Below are 17,993 nucleotides of genomic sequence, written 5' to 3' on the forward strand. Positions count from 1 at the left end.
CTGGCTGATATTTGGGCTACATTTGTTTTTTTGTCTCTGGTGGCCATCTTTGGGCTACATTGGGCTACATTGGGCTACATTTGGGCTCCAACATATATATAGCCCAATGTAGCCCAATATATATTTTTCAAAGTTAATTTTCATAAAAACCACTGGAGCCTATATCTTGAGACATAGCAAAGGCACATCGGGCTACCAGTCCCTACAATTTTGCCAAGTTTGGTGTAAATCCATTCAGCCGTTCAGGCTAAAAGTGAGGCCAACCGCCCTATGGAAAATTGCATGGGAAAAACACGTTTTGAGACCCCCCTTTTTTCTCGGCCCCCCCTTGACGAAACCCCCCCAAATTTTCAGGGGCTGCTCAGAAACAAAATGTTCCATTTTCCTGAAAATTTCAGCCAATTCTGTCCTCAAACGCCAAAGTTATTCGACATAGAATTTTCAAAAATCCCATAGGAAAAAAATCCTAACTATATATACCTACTGGCTATCGCCAGTAGGTAATATATATATACATATATATACATATATATATATATATCAACAAAACCACTCCGTCCACCTCCACCAAAGACCTCGGCGGCGAAGAAGGAGAAGCGAACCACTTCTTTGTAGGCAAGATGTTTTATTACAACCTCCTCAACAGCATATATATGTATAGATAGATAGACAGACAGACAGACAGACATACAGACAGACAGATAGATAGATAGATAGGTAGATAGATAGATAGATAGATAGATAGATAGATAGATAGATAGATAGATAGATAGATAGATAGATAGATAGATAGATAGATAGATAGATAGATAGATAGATAGATAGATAGATAGATAGATAGATAGATAGATAGATAGATAGATAGATAGATAGATAGATAGATAGATAGATAGATAGATAGATAGATACTTTGCATGCTAAATGTTTATGCCCAATACTCCTTCGGTCTGTCTATTGTGCAACTTGGGCTGACATTTCAATTGGTGGGTCTAGAAGTACATTTTGTAAATTGTGTTCCTCTGTATATGGCACCCTCATTTAGAGTCTGCATTGCAGATCTTCCATACCCTGATTCAAAGTCTGAGTTGCAAATTTCACATTCAACATTGCACTAAACTGCACTTTTATTCCTAGACAGCTGATGAAAATCGGCAAAATTCGAGTTCTCACCAATGCAAGAGATATTTCTTCCAACTGACTGTATTCGCTGTGATGGACAAACTCCAGCAACATGTCTGGTACAGAACCATCACATATGTCAGAAATTCTGCCAACAAATGGGGTTGTGAAAATGTGTCCTGGAAGAGTGGGTACATTGTCAGTGCCCGAGTATCTTGTGTCTATTACATTGTGGCTTTTATCGCAGCATATGGGGGGCAGTATGGCTTTTGGCTGCACTTACCCTCAAGTGGTAGAGTGCAGTTTATTTCTGCGTCTGCAAGCTTTTATAATGCTATGTAAATTGATGCAACAATTTGCAACACGTTGCACCACCTCAATGCATAATAAAAAAATGCCTAATGCTTTTCTTTCTGGCAAAGTCCGCACCCTGCACAGTGGTAAACCCTTTATACTTGTACTAGATGAGGCTGCCTATATTTCTCACAACCACCATTTCTGCGAGAACCGGCACTGCACATTTGTAGGTTGATAACAGAGCGCAAGAGCTTCTTCCACTGGGTCACCAATCTCATTTTAGATACAATGAACATGGTCCCGTGCTCATGCATTGTAAATCTGCCATTGTTGAAGGATTTCCCATCACCGTGTTCCTTTACATTGATCTGTACGTCATTTATCGTATCTGTTTATTTAAAATTGAATTGCTTGGTGCCTTACTCTCCATTCACTTTTTTGTGGAATTTATACCCCAGGTTCATTCTAACCAGGAAACAGTAAGGCAAGAACACCTGAGGAAGATGTGGCTTATCTCTTCACACAAAAAAAGCTTATCCAGGTGCAGAGGATATTTGATTTAGCACATTAGTACTTTACTCTTCCCCCCTACAGGGGACATCTATATATAAAAGATCTAAGAAATATTGCCCCGGGCATTACTTTTGATGTTGGCTGCTAAGAGTGTGATAGATAATATGTTGAAAGATCACCAGTCCAGAGAGTAGGCAAACTTAGTTCAAAACAATATAGCAGGAGTCAGCCAAGTGCCACTCATTATAAATGAGAATGTACAGGAAATACAAGACCGCGCCACATCATATAAAACAACAATTTGAAGTTATTCACCAGGAGGTTTCATTTAATTCAGATGGCAGCAAATACCACTTGCCCAAAGCCTCAATGGAAGGCAATACTTTGTCACAGCCTTTTGATAGCCATCTAAGGACCTTATTTAGATCTTGGTGGATTGGTAGCTCCATTACAATGGTGACGGATATCCATCGGCCAAAATTTAAATCCCATTATATCCTATTGATTTTATATTTCAGCAGATGAGATATCCGTCACCATTGTGACGGAGTAACCTGTCCACCAAATCCAAAATCAGAGCCTAATTTTGCTCTTAAGAGTTACATGTAGCAGGCCTATCACTGAGCGGTCTCGTCTACACCATTGGGAAAAAGTTTAAAAATGTCACTCCACTGGAGTTGCATTTAGAATCCTTAATAAGATATTTCAGGATAGTCATAAAATTGTATGTGCATGTGTGTGCATGTTTGTACAGCCAGTCTGTGGAGGTACCTCCAAGAATAGCAGCTTATGCTATTTCTTCAGTAAAGTATACAGAATATTTAAACTATGCTGAAGTGATCCAAGCCTTCACACGGTGTGAGTAAACAACGTGCCAAGAAATAGTGTGCCAATAACAAGGTAGTAAATTCCACCATGGCTCAATGCTTTTCATTTTGAATTATTTAATGGGCTGAATAAAACTGTCTTATTTAACTATGTGTTAATGTTTTTTTTTATAAGCGTACTTTTGTTGAAAAGCCAATGTTCCTTAGATGAACTCACAGAGCAATTAGCATAGTAAACTTGGCTAGTGAAAAGGAAATTAGAAAGAAAATAAAGGACAGTGTAAAATCTAGTGATCAACAAAAACGGATTTGACAGAATAAGTTGTCAAGATAAACACACATTTTTTAAACATAACCTGGGAAGCCAAATATATTAATCACATTCGCTGGAAGGCAGGTAAAACGATCCCTTAGAAAGTTGGTAGCTGGTAGCTTTTAATTTGAAACTTGAATAATAAAATAAACGACAAAAAGCAGAGTTTGCAGAGGAGGAGAAGGTGTCATCAGTTTACACTGCACTCGAGTGAGAGCTCCCAGCACTCACCTTCGTAAAAAACATATTCCGCATTTCTTGTTTTCTCTACATGATAACTGAAGTCACTGAAGTGAATAGTTTGCAGAGGCGATTGAGAAATCATTCCATTATACAATCTTAATGGTTCTCAAAAAAGTAGCCATCAATGAATAGGTTGAATGGTCTGTTTTACTATATGTTTACAGGCACTTTAGATGTTGCTTGATGTTAACCGATATGGTGTTGTTTAACCTATGACATTATTTATCATGATGTTACCTACGAGTCTTTGGAGGATATTATGAGCTGTTACCTTTTTAATTGCCCCCTTATATCATGGAAAGTTTCAATAAAGAAACTAGACTGTGTCACGAAGTCATTCACAAGACACACAATTGATGGACGGAATGCAGAACAAATCAAAACCTTCACCCCCAGTCAAGAGATCTGGGTTAAATCCCTCATTCTTTTGCTCACCATGCCACCCCAGTTTAGACCTGGCCATATGCAAATCAGTCTTGACCCTGTGCCTCATGGAAGTCATTCACAGCATAAGAAAAATGGTGCATTAGACTTATTGCACCTGATTCAGCCGAAGATTGATTTGTTAGGAGCCAGGAATCCCACAGTGAGTGTGCCGAAGGAGCTAAGGCACGACTTAAAGTGCTCTACAGTAGGCTCTACAGTAGGCATTCACAGATAAAATGAGGCAATTTGTTCTGACTCATCTTGGGGCCTGAAGCTCCTATGTATTCACCATGATTGAAAGGATCCTCTAGTCATAGGATTGGTTCTACAGAAGAACTCAGGGGCATATGTACAAGGCCCTATCGTTGCTATCACTGATGTTGTTGTGGTGATGATAGGTGTTGCGTCTTATTTACAAGGAAGCGTTAAGCCACTTAAGGTGGCTTTACGCTGCCTTGTAAATAAGGACCCCTTTTTTGTTCTTTTTTTTTTTTTTTTTTTGGGGAGTTTTATATAGCGCGAACTAGAACCGAACCAAATCAGTTATCAGAGCAATTTACATTGCACAAGTTACGTTTTTACATGAGGACACACACTTTCATGTTTTTTTTTTTTTTTTAGGCACGGGGAGATTAAGTGATTTGCCCAGAATCACAGGAGGTTTTGGCGTCGTTACCGAGACTCGAACCCAGATCCCCAGGTCCGAGGTCGAGTGCCTTAGCCGTTAGGCCAACTCCCCTTCCATGCTATGCTTAGGGTGAAAGGGATGGGCAGTGGGTGATGCGGTGGGCGTTCCATCGCAACACCCATTGTTTTTAAAGCTGCCCCCTATGTACAAGGGTGGCTTACATAAGAGGCAGCTCCAAAATTAAGATCAGGTAAATCCTGGTCCTAAGTTGGCAAAATGAGGAGGAATGCATTATTTCTCCTAGTTTTTGCTTTTTCCATTTGAGCTGCCTTGTGTAGCAAACATGGAAAAAGCTACAAGTCACGGTTTGTTTATGTACAAGAAGGTGTCCCTTCCTGTACATAAACAATCTTTAAACAAATACTTAGTTGTCACTTTCATGTGTGCTGCATGAAGCAGCACACATGAAGGTGACAGAATTGCATTTTAGGATTGTTTATGTGCAGATGGGACACCTTCCTACACATAAAGAATCCTCTCCTGCACGCAGACACCCTTGCACTATGGTGCAAGGGTACCTGCGCTGGCGCTAAGTTGCTAAACTCAGCACCATCGCAGGGCGAAAGCACGGCTGCACCACATGCTTGCAAATATGGTGCAGCCTTGCGTTTCAGAAGTGGTGGAGAGAGGCGTTAATCCAGGACGGTTAACGCCTCTCTCCGCCACTTCCTTGCCCATATCCCCCTCAGTACTTTGGAAAACATTATTTTGAGGGTGAAAATAGTGCAGGTAGTTTTGGTGTTCAAATTTGACAGATGATGATGGCTGCCACTTTTCGCAAGCCATGGCTTAGGTTTTTGTAAAAACAAAAAATGCACCATATTCTTCTCCTCTAAGATCCACAGCTGAGATCCATTGGCACTAATTTGCTTAATATATCCAGTTTGAAATATGAGTACATCTTTGCTTGGGAATTCGGAAGTGGAGTACTTTGATGTCCATAGGACCACATGACCGTATTTAATGTGACTTTCGGAAAAGTCTGGAACTAACATAATACTCTGAGTAGGAAGAAGCTCCCTCTCTGAAATTGTAGCATAAGACCAACATTTATAGATGGTGCCTTACATTGGAATTCAAGAGCGTAGCTTTCCCTACTTATCAAAACGTCAAGCCTGAGCTTTGTTTTTTTATTTCATTCCTTCTACCATATACATTTTATTTTGCTATTATGTGCAAACACTGTGATAAACAAGATGCTTTAATGGATAATTATTTTTTAAAGCCAACCACACAGCACATTACTGTGTTACTGAATATCAAGTAAGTTTATAAGCCATCAGCAATTCATTGCAATTGAATTTTTCCAAGCTCTGGGTAATTCACTTTTGTGTTTGACATTTTGTCACAGGCTCTCATGTGTTCCCTGTTCATGCAGTCAGCCACTCACGAAATCGCTCAATTTTTGATTGTTGTTGGAAGGTGGATTATTAATTGGGGTAAGTATGCACCTACCACTAGCAATAAGACCACTGACACATTATAAGTGCCAGACAAGTTCTCAATAAATGATTCCCTTGCTCAAAACGTTGGTAGCTGGCAACTAGCAAGCAGGCAGGCTTAACTTAGAGACAGTTGTGTAAAGCATTTAAAAGCACCATTACATTAAATAAGCAAGACACAACACACAATAAAAATCCTCTAACAATTTCTAAAATTAGGAAATATTATTATGATAAGGTGACACCAAAATGTATAAAATTCAATGTAGGGAACCAGAGATATGATTTTTTAAAGAATGAACATTTTCTAGTGCTTAAAAATCGATAGCACAAAATTGTGACATCTGGTCGCACTTGACCGGAATAAAGTCCGAATTTGAGGCTGACCATGATAGAGTCCTGGTCGGGTACACTAAGCGAGAGGGCTTAGGTCAAAATGTTACCTTTGCACTTAGAAACTTTTCTGGAGGATTTTCTCTTGACATCGACCAGACATCTCCAGCATGCCAGAATCACAGATGCTTTATTGGCTTAGTTCAGTGGGACCCGCTGGTCAGTACCTGAAAGTCTTGAGCGAAAGAGCTTTAAAGTCCAGCTGTAGGTGGTCAGCTGGGTTCTTCTGGTTGGACATGATAAAAGCAGAGTTCTGTTAACCTGTTGCTTTCAGGGAGTCCATTCATTCTCTTTTTGAAGCAACGCAACATTCTTAGGGCTGTAGTTCCTTTGTGGGCAGCAGGTGCAGCCATGATGAGTGAAATTCTCTTGGTGCAGGCTAGGGTTCCATCAGGGCAGTAATTCTTCTTCTTGTAGTTTCAGGCAGGGGATCTGAGTTCCGATGTAGCTCTCCAATATTTATCCAGTGTCCTGGGGGACAGAAGCATGGAGGCACCCCTGACCAATGAGGTACAGGATGCCACCCAAAAGCATGACAGCTTCCTTTAAAGTGTAGCATATTCTTGTCCCACACAGCATTTTAATTTAAAATTCAAGTTGGAAACAAATTATCCTTGGGGTTAAGATCTGGCTAAGCCAACTTCCCCTTCCAGACCACTTGCAAATTCCATTCCTGGGGCTCCCATCTGACTTGGGGGTACAGGACAAGGGGGTAGACATGCCTTATATCCTTACTGTCCTGGTCTCTTTGATGACCAGTTTGTTTACCCAGCACCCTTCCTGGCCTGTTCTCTGCAGCTGCAGGTCTCCCCTCACCAGATATCCGTTGTCTCTGTGCAGGACACTTATCACTTATCACAGAGCAATTTAGCCAAGCCTGTCAAGGTTGGCCAATTAGGAGAGGCTGCTAGAATGGTGGCTTTTGTCTCAAAGAAAAGAAAAAGAAAATTAGATAACTGATGTTCTCTATTAGTTATGATAGGTTCAACAATGGCAGGTTTTTTGATTTATCATTACTAATCCTTTAAGTCCATGAAATATTATGTTAGCTCACTCCTGTGAATAGTTGGACTTTATCACAGAATTACCATTTTAGCCAACAGATCTAAAATGCTAAAATAAGGAAAAGCTAAATTAGTTATTTTTTCCACACCGGGGCATATAAAAAATCATTTAAAATATCTCTGCTTAATTTTGCATGGCACTCTACCCTGGGGGTACCTAGAGTAGACTTTAGGGATGCCTTAGATGTAAAAATAAAGTAGTTTAAAACTGTTTAAGTACTTTCAAATCAAAAGGTCGAATATGTATGCAATTTCGTTTTAAAAGCAGCTTGAAAAGCAGGGCTGACTTTTAAAATGACAGCAGGCAACACAGCAGTATACAATTAAGTGCATTTAATCTGCTTTGCCACTAAACTTCCATGCCCAACCATATACTAGGGACTTACAGGTAGGTTGTCAGTACCACGTGTAATCACACCTAATTACCATATACCTTTTAATCAGAGCACTGGACCTGGGCCTGGTTAGCAGTCAGAGTCAGTAACCACCAGTATCAGTAAAAAATGGAGGCGGTCAGGGAAAGAATAATGACTTTCTCACAATCGTCAATTAGTCGTTTGTAAATTTCACCTTGCCACACGTGTTAGAAATCCAAAACAAATTGGTTAAACACATCGACCTATTATTAACTGCTTCTAACTTACACCTTTGTCTATGTCCCATGCACCAGCCTTTATCCGTATTAATACATTAGAAATTGGAAAAAAATTCAGAATTTCTACCCTGCCCTTCACACATCCACACAATGCTTCTGATCACCTTTCCATGTTTGGAGAAAAAACAAAAAAACAATGGGTCATATCTAGAGTTTGGCAGAGGGGACTCCATTCAACAGGGTGGCAGAGGACTATATGCCGCCTGTCACCATGACAGACTAGTGTCCAACAAATTTAGAGATCACCGCTGGCCCAGCATTGACAGAATCCATCATCATATTATTTTCGTTTCCCTCATGGTACGAAAAGTTTGATGGACGGTAGCTATCAGTTTTGACAGCCTTCCAGCAAACTTTTCAAAAGTTTGGATGAATGACCCCATACCAAGGGATTTTTTTCCCTGGGTGAGAGAGTAATTATTTGTGTTTTTCTGTGGCTCACAACCAAGTTTTACATGGCATGGAAGAACAGAAAAAATTGACATAAGATTGTCCATCCTAAATAAGGCAAGATATGTAATGCCCTTCCGCCACTGGTGCCTAGTCTATCGGGCCATCAGAGGAAGCTTTCAGTCGACAAATCCAGTGGGGGATCTTTCAACAGAATGCTGACAATTCTCCTGCCCTTAAATAGGGTGGGTAGGCCATCTGCTTTGCAGACAGGGTACTCTGTTGCATTTATAATGGAAAATCAAGTCTGCAAGCTCTAAATCACTGCCTTAGTTCTGATAGGAGCAAGGGAATAGGCTGCACACAGAACAGTTGACTTTCAGTGCCTGCCCCTGCCACCATAATCCCTTGTGTCACCACTAAAAAAGATGAACAAGCATTAACAAACAAACCACAACAAATTTCTCGGGTCTACTATAACCTCAAACCAGCATGGAAAAGAAAAAGAAGGAGGAAGGAAGTGGTAAATCTGCATCTCCCTAACAAGACCCTGGAGGGGAGCGTTCTGTTTTAAGATGATTACCCTCACTCAGCATAGGTGACATGCTTCATCTTACGGGCTTCTCCTCCCAGTGGGAAAACCTAGTCCCACTGAGGGCTTCAACCACATCACTGTGAGGTGGGAATTCTGGGATGTTTTTTGTGAAATCTCAGCAGTTGTGGATGCTAAAATCCCAAATGTGAGCAATGTGGTGTTGTGAGTGTGCAGCGCAATGGGTGAGTGAAAGTGAATTTAAAACTACCTAGTGTGGATGAAAAGAATCTTTATTGGCTCATCCGAACTGGCAGTATTAAAATGCAGTGCAACGCAGTATATAATTAAACTGCTAGATAGTACAATGAGGTTGCCATGTTTCAGCCATTGATCGCTTAAAATAGTATGTTTGGCATTCTTCAGGACCAAAAGAGATAACAAAGCTGCTGCTTTGAAGTGAGAAAAGAAAAATAAACGCTTATACAAAACCAGTAATCCTTTATGTAATTCGGTATCACTGGAACTTGTATAAAGAGACTGAGACACAGAAAAATACAACAATTCAAACAGGATATGAGCTCCAAACTTGGTAAAGTATCAAGATGACTAATTAGTCTTTTGGCAATTAAGAGCCAACAAAATACTCTAAAGTCGTCTACTCACCCAATTTTGTAGAACAAGCTAACCCACTTCAAACTGGTTACAACTCAGGGAAAGGAGCCCCGCTCTGAAATAACAAGAATGCGTTACATAACTCTAGTGTGCAGTATGGGCGCCTATCCATATTAATTACAGTGGTGTGCTGGTGGTGTCTAAGACAATAACGGACAAAATTGAAACAAGTGATCAATTGGCACTTATAGTTGGTGGGAGAGTTGACTTCTCTCACTTTCTGTCACTTCACAGCAGCAGCTTTATTATCTCTTTTGGTCCTGAAGAAAGCCAAACACACTATTTTAGATGATCAATGGCTGAAACATGTTGACCTCTTTTTACTATCTAGCAGTTTAATTATATATTGCGTTGCACTGCGTTTTAATCCTGCCAGTTCGGATGAGCCAATAAAGATACTTTTCATCCACACTATGTAGTTTTAAATTCACTTTCACTCACCCATTGCTCAGCACCCGCACAACACCACATTGTTCAGATACGGGATTTTAGCATCCACAACTGCTGAGATTTCACAAAAAACATCCAATAGCTCCCACCTCACAGTGAGGTGGTTGTAGCCCTCAGTGGGACTAGGTTTTCCCACTGGGAGAAGCCCATATGAGGAAGCATGTCACCTATGGTGAGTGAGGACATTCGTCCTAAAAGGGATCGCTCCCCTCCAGGGTCTTATTAGGGAGAGGCAAATTTACTACTTTCTACCTCCTTCTTTTCCTTTTCCGTGCTGGTTTCAGGTGATTATAGACCCGAGAAGTTTGTTGTGGTTTGATTGTAGTATTTAGGGGAATTACTTCTTGCAGGCCTTTAAACTTCATAATCCCTTGGAAACCCCCCAAAAGTTTTTTGTGTTAAAAGCATTGACAAAGTCAATTGATCAGGCATTGGCAGACAATCACTTAGCTTTGGCAATGCTTCATTTGTTTTGTAATTATTTTTGCAGAATGTTATCATTGGAAAAGCAGCAAGGCCCTAGTCAATCTAAAAAAAAAATGGCTAAAAAACAAAAAAATATTTTGGTCTCTAAAAGAACACATTGCCATAGTGGTCCCTGACACTAAAGGGAACAACTTTAGGTGTGGACATGGTCCATGTGAAAGTCAGAACGTCTTCATCAGAGTGAAGTAAATCAATGGCTAAACTTGGATGATCCACTGCCACCTGCTATATGCTGTACTGGGCAGGAGCAAAATGTAAATGATGCAATAACCACACAAGGAATAAAAAGGTTTGATGGAACCTTCTTAAATATATTATACATATACTTTTAGTAAAATCAAAAGGTCTTCGTCAATGCCAGGCCTAACAATTGGCTAAAAGCTCAAGTATTTTTACTGTCAAAGGCACATATTGCCATAGTAGTCCTGAAATTGAAGTGACTACTTTGAGTACAGATGTGCTCCATGTAAAAGTACTCAGAATGCCATCACTCACAGACAAGTTAGGCAATAGCTAAAGTGAGCTGGCCCATTGTCCCATGCTGCATTCTATAGTAATCAGAATTAAAATGTAAATAACATAATAACAGACAAATGGATGAAAAGGGTTTGCTGATAGCAACTAAAAGCAGGTAATAGACCTATACTTTTAGTAAAATCAAAAGGTCTTTGCTAATACCAGGCCTAAAAATATACAATACATTCCTTAAGTTTTACAGGGACAGTTTTACAAAGTCCCACACACTCAAGAATTTTCAACACAGTGTGGGATAAAAGTTAACAATCATTGCTGGCACAGACAAAAAGGGTAATTAGTATGAACTATGACCTCTTGTTCTCTCTTTATTCTTCCTAACTGAAAAGTTAAAAATAATCCAATGCATTCTCCTCCCTGCCACCACCCACCTATGCCACACCCCGTGCTACAAAAAAATGTTTCTAGGACTAGCTTCCAGTTCTTGGCCATCCTACATTTCCTGCCTCACACTCAGAAATATGGGAAAAAACTGAAAAATATACCATTCATATTTCCACCAGCAATGTCACCATAATTGGTCACTCATCCACCGAAATTTTCAGCATAATGTTAATATTCTGTCCTGCACACAAAATGCATAAATAAAACAAACTCCTTTGTAGCCCCTCCGCATCCACAGACAAATGAAACAGACTTACTCTTTATCTGTGTTACACATGACAAAGTAATAAGAGAATGTCTTTGTTCTACTCAAAAGCATATTCAACACACAATTGGACAGTCAAAAGAGGACGGTGAAATAGTATATTGCTTCACTGTCTGTGTGGTTTCTATCACTCCTTTAAACTAGAAGAAAAGCGCAAAATATATTGTAAGAGGCACTAACCGACTAGAGACTAAGAAGTGTAAAAAATACAATTCCCATTTATGCATCTAGGATCTGCAACAAAATGCCCATATCCACCAGCAGGGCCCGCAATAGGCATGGGAAGTGTGGGTAGCTGCCCAGGGCCTCACACCAAGCCCACCAGCATGGGGCCCGCAGCAGTTCGACACACCACCAGCCCTTTTGTACTCCTACTGATTCAATTGAAAGAAAGGTACCTGTTTACAATTGGCCCATGAGAGGGAGAGGAGGGGGCCGTCCCTTGGTCTCTTAGGGATGGTGTCCTAGTTGCAAGGAGACACATTCTGCTGGTCACCCCTTCACTTTTGTAAGTGGCTCTCGAAATACTTTTTAAGGGCAGTCAGGGGTCCCAAGCTCCACTACTTGCCCTTAAAAAATGAAACAGAAAAGTTTCATTTTTATTTTTTAAATGCCTCTCGTTTTCCTTTAAGAAAAACGGTTTCGCATTTTTAAAAAAAATAATCTGCTTTATTTAAAAGCAGTCCCGGACATAGTGGTCTGCTGACCCAAGCAGGTCACCATCCCTGGGAGTACCAGCCAATTCCAACGGGGTCGCAAATTGCGCTTGCCTCATTAATATGCATGAGGCATGTAATTTGCGACCCCATTGGGAATCGCAAACAGTGTCTCAGACACTGTTGTGCATCCCAATGTGCGAGTCACAAATTGACGGGTCGTACATCTGACCCAAGTCTGTTAGCCAGGTCCGCTAGGACTCAGCCTGTATCACCAAAATTCAGTACTTAAATATAACATCTGAAAGTCATACTGAAGGAACGAGAGTGTGTCTTCAAATCATAGTGTGCTTTGAAGGTTATACCTAAGTATTTAAATAGCCATACTTGATTTGACAGAATATAACAGACTGGCTCTAAACACCAGTTAACGAGCATTAGTGAAATTGTAGCCCACAAAATTGAAATATAGCTATGGACCGACAGAAAATCGGAGAGAAAATATTTCTTCTGATTAGGACAGTTAGTTGTCTTGGTGTCTTCTAAGATCAGCATTTTCTCAATGGAGGATAAAGATAATCAACTGACGAAAAACTATGAACTTTTATTATGGATGCTGCAAACCTTTGTTCACTTGTAAAAGAAAGAGGGCAGGTGACCATGGGAGAAGCATTGTCTTTGTATTACCTCAATGTTATGCTTCTGACGCACACAAAGGTATAATTGGATGGCTCCCAAAAATTCAGAATTATGCAGCCATGATAGAGGAAGGCGATGTTAAATTAAAAAATAAATTAAATATATTGGAAAGAACAGGGCGGCCCCCAGGGGCTTCTAGACTAGAGTTCAAAACACTAATCGTTTCTCACAACTGATAGAATAATAAAATGGGATTTTGCTGGCTACATTCTCAGGCTACCATTTCCAAAACTCATGGGTACCACTGCTTGAAACGTAGCACTCTAGGAATCAGAGTATTTACATACAGATGTACAAAACTGCAGAGCTCTTAGCTAAAAGAAATCAAAATCTAAAGACGACGCTATAAACTTGCCTGTTGACATATGAGTGAAAGGCTCAGATTTATTCAACCAGCGCCTTAGCAAATGGGAAGCAAACCTTTGAATTGATTCCCTGCCATTCACCAAAAGCTATGTGTGAGAAATTGGGTTGTTAAGGGGGTTTCCCTTCCGAAGCAACAGCTGCAATCCTTATCAGTGTGAACAACAAAAAGTCACAAAAGGACACAGCAGCACTCACCAGGGCTGCTGCATTGCCTGAGAAGGACTTTTCCAGCCTGCCTGCAGCCGCGGCGCTCTCTGCCACCGAGCGCCGCCGCAGAGCAGAGACCGGGACTCGGGGACACAAGGACTACAACCCCCAGCATCCCTAGCGGCCGGAAGCCGCGCACCGCGATTTGACGCCAGGCGGCGCATAAACAGCAGCACCACACCCCGCGACGCGGGAGGCGCCCGGGAGAAGCCCGGGACAAGGGCGGAACAGTCTACGGCAGACCACGGCAGGAACAGGCAGGGCTGGGCCACTCATTATACATTTGCTGCTAAAATGGGTAAGCGCAAAAATGGAGCCGTAGCGGATGATGGTGGGAAGAAGGCAAAAGTTGCCAAACAATCTGACTCCATTATGTCTTACCTTACCTCCGCGGTTGGGGCTTTAACTAAAGAAATTGCTACAGCACAGCAAGAACTGGGCTTATTAGCCGAGCCTCACACTACTACTGTACTAACCCCAGCGCAAGTCATCCCCTTAGAGCCTGATGTAATTATCATGAAACCCACTACTGCTATTGCTTCCAGTCTACCTCAAACTTGCGCACCCCAAACCCTTCTATCTATAACGACTTTGGACCCACCTGGTAATCCAAAACCAACCTCGAAAAAGAGAAAGAAGGGTGAGGGAGACTCAGAAGCTAGAAAAGGGGTGGAGGAGACTTTGAAGGACCACCTTGAGGCTCTCTTCGAGGAACGAATTGAACCCCTTTTAGTGGGTATTGCGAAGGACATAGTTGATACTATGAATACATGCCTTGAAGGATTGATAAAAAAAGGTGTCCTGATAGATGAACTAGTGAAAAAATTTGACAGTACGCCTAAGGGTGATATACCGGACCCAGAACGCCAAAGTGAACGGCAGTCAATACCACCTTTATTAGTGTCTACTAATGACTCCATGGCAGCATATAATATAGGGCTAGGAAAACCCCAGCCACTTATATCTACTATCCCACAGGAGGTCTTTCCACCACTACGGGAGCCTACCCATTTAGAAAGTAAGATCCGTCTAAATTTGCCCCCAGCAGTAGTACCTTTTGTGGTAGTTTTTATAGGGGTGCCCCCGCTAAGGAAGGGTGAGGTTGAACCTACTGCTACACTCATAGGAAAGGCAAAAAAATGGTGTGATGACTCTAGTAGTGGCGAATCTAATACGTCTTCCAGTATTATTTTGGCGAGAAGGGTGGGGTGGGTGGGGAAGCGAGCCAAAACTGTGAAAGGTGACTGTGTGGTGATAAATTTCGACAATGCTCATTGCCCGTTTACTCTGCTTTGGGATGGATCAGACATACGGGAGAATGATAGCCTCAGGGCGGTTCCCTTAGGGTTCTTTTATCCCCCGCAAACCCACTTTAACTCATATATGAATGTACCCCCCAACATAGAGCCAGTGGGAAAGGGGTGGCAAACAGTAACCAGGAAAGCAAGATTAAATAGACCTACACATTATAGTGAAGGCCTAGGCATGGATCTGGTAAACCGCTTCAACCCCTTAACTGACCTAAACACAAATGACTGACTATTAGCCCCAATAGCGACACCAATACAAGTAATTTCTGAGATGGCGGCTCCATCCCCATGTACATTCCTGACCTGGAACGTCGCAGGGATGAGAGCTAAAAAGACAGACCCAACTTGGGTAAAATATATCTCTAAACACAAGGTGATAGCCATTCAAGAAACTTGGGACACCTCACTAACCTTCTTCTTAGATGGTTTCTTAAGTTTCACAATACCAGCAAGCTCTAGCAATGCTGGGAGAGCGAAAGGGGGGCTTACTATATTTTTTTCCTTAGATTTAGCAGGGACTTTTAATCAGCTGGACTCAGGCTCTCCAAATATCTTGGCAATAGAATGGACAGTTTTCCCAGGTTGTATTATACTCGTAATCAACTTTTATAATGCCTGGGGAGGACAAACCGAAACTGACCACATGGATCATTTGGAGAACTTTATTAACAATTACAGTCAAAATACACATATTCCTTTTGAAATCCTTTTAATGGGCGACTTCAATAGTCATAAATGTAAACTACCGTGCCACCCAGGTGATGCAGAGGCCCCAAATGGAGCTGGCATCCCTCACTTTGAACATACCAAAACAGGGGAGGCACTTGAATTATTGCTTGCTAGTTTTAATATGTATGAACCATATAAAACTGAAATAAATGAGATGGTACCCACTTTTAAAGGCTCATATTATGGGTCGATAATTGAATACATATTCATTTCCCTAGGTCTTACCTCAAAGGTGAGAGATTATAAAGCATCTGCCTCACCCCATAGTGATCACAACCCTCTGTCGATTGAGATAAACTGGAGTGCCTTATGGCGTAAACAAGAGGGATCATCCCGGGTTTGCACCATGGCGGTGCCCAGTGATCAGGGCAGACGGCTTAAATGGGGCAAGGTTGTGGAGGAAAAGTTTATGGACAACTTATTGCCCAAAATTGAGGGACCACTGGAAATTTGTATGGATCAAACCACTTCGAATCACCAAATTATTACAGCATTTAATTTTATCTGTGCACAAACCGCCAAGGATCTCACAAAACCTTTATCACAGTATCCTATAAAGCCTCACAAATGGTTTGATACCAAATGTTCAAGGTCCCATAGAGATTTGAAACTGGCCCTTAAGGCTAAGGATAGAGATAAAGAACTAATCTCATATTTGAGGCAGGCCTATAAAGCAAACATTAAGGCAAGAAAAAACGAGATCAAAAATAATGCTTGGAATGATCTTAATATAGATGTCCTTAAAAACAGTAAACAATTCTGGGACATTATTAATCATTCTTTATTTTCGGGGATGAAAATATGGTTACAGATTGTGTAATTCCTGACGAGAAATGGGTACAGCATTTTAGTAATATATATGGAGGAAACCAAAATGAAATCATAGGCATAACTGAGATGGACCTTTGTCTAGCCACAGTAGAGTTTACTGAAGAGGAGGTTTATAAAGCCATAATGGAATCTACAAAAAACAAGGCACCAGGCCCTGATGGAGTGCCGGCGGACTTTTTTAAATATTGCCCGACACTCTGGAGCAAAGTATTGGCTAGAGTGTTTAGAGTAATAAACGAAGGAACCCTCCCTGAAACATGGCCAACATCTATTATAGTGCCCATTTTCAAGAAGGGAAACCGGCAGGACCCAGGGTGCTACCGCCCAATTTCCCTTATTGACTCCACCTTTAAAATCTTAGGTAGAGTCTTATTGGTCAAACTGAGGGATAATTTAGAACAGTGCGGGGGGCTCTCAAATATTCAATATGGGTTCCGTGAAAATAGAGGGACGCTTGAACAATGTTCCAATCTTCACCTCTTGGTTTCCAAGTATGCGGTGGCCGGGGAGGGGTCAGTATACCTGGCTTTTATGGACCTCTCCTCGGCTTTCGACTTGGTGAACAGGAGTAAGCTATGGACTCTCCTATTAAAGATAGGAATAGAAGAACACCTGGTAGCTTTTATTGCTAGGTTACATCAGGACCTTAATGCCAAAATAAGAGTCACTAGAGATGGAAGATGTTCGGACAGTTTTAAATCTGAGAAGGGGGTGCGCCAGGGTTGCATCCTGGCCCCCCTTCTCTTTACCATCTACATAAATGGGTTGGGGAAACACCTAGAAGCTGGAATGGCTGATGTACCGCGTATAGGAGGAGAACAGATACCAGCCCTCCTATACGCGGACGATGCCGTTTTGATTGCACGAACCGGCATCGGTCTACAGGCCCTTCTGGACTGTTTTGGCTCCTTTATGGTGAACTTAGATTTGAAAATCAACGTAACTAAGTCCCATACCATGATCATAGGACGCAAAGTAAATATGTCGCATAAAAAATCCTTTACCTGCAAGGGCGAGATTCTCTCCAGGGTACCAGTTTTTCCATATCTGGGGGTCCTTTTTGATCAAAGAGGATCCTGGGTTCCCCAGATCAAAGCAAAGAGTCTTAGTTTAGCACGTTCATCTTCAGCCCTGCTGGCCTTCACAAAAAGACTAAGAGCTAAACCGATGGAGGCAGTGATTAAAATATATAACAGTAAGTGTGTCCCAATTGCTATGTATGGGTCCGCTATGTGGGGATATGCAAACTTGGTAAAAATACAGAGGGTGGAAAATGGTATCATTAGGAAAATTCTATCTGTTCCAAACTCCACACCCACCTTCTCGATCCATGAAGAAATGGGCTTGCCCTACATTGTTGATAAATTAAAATTAGCCCCACTGCTTTTCTGTTCTAAAACATGGCTGAATTCCGAGTTAACATTAAATCATGCTATCCTTAAAGATGTTATCTCAAGGGATAATGCCATGAGAATACCCTGGCTGAAATATATTAGATC

The sequence above is a fragment of the Lissotriton helveticus genome, chromosome 8 (assembly GCF_964261635.1).
Source record: "Lissotriton helveticus chromosome 8, aLisHel1.1, whole genome shotgun sequence".
NCBI classification, from domain to species: Eukaryota; Metazoa; Chordata; class Amphibia; order Caudata; family Salamandridae; genus Lissotriton; species Lissotriton helveticus.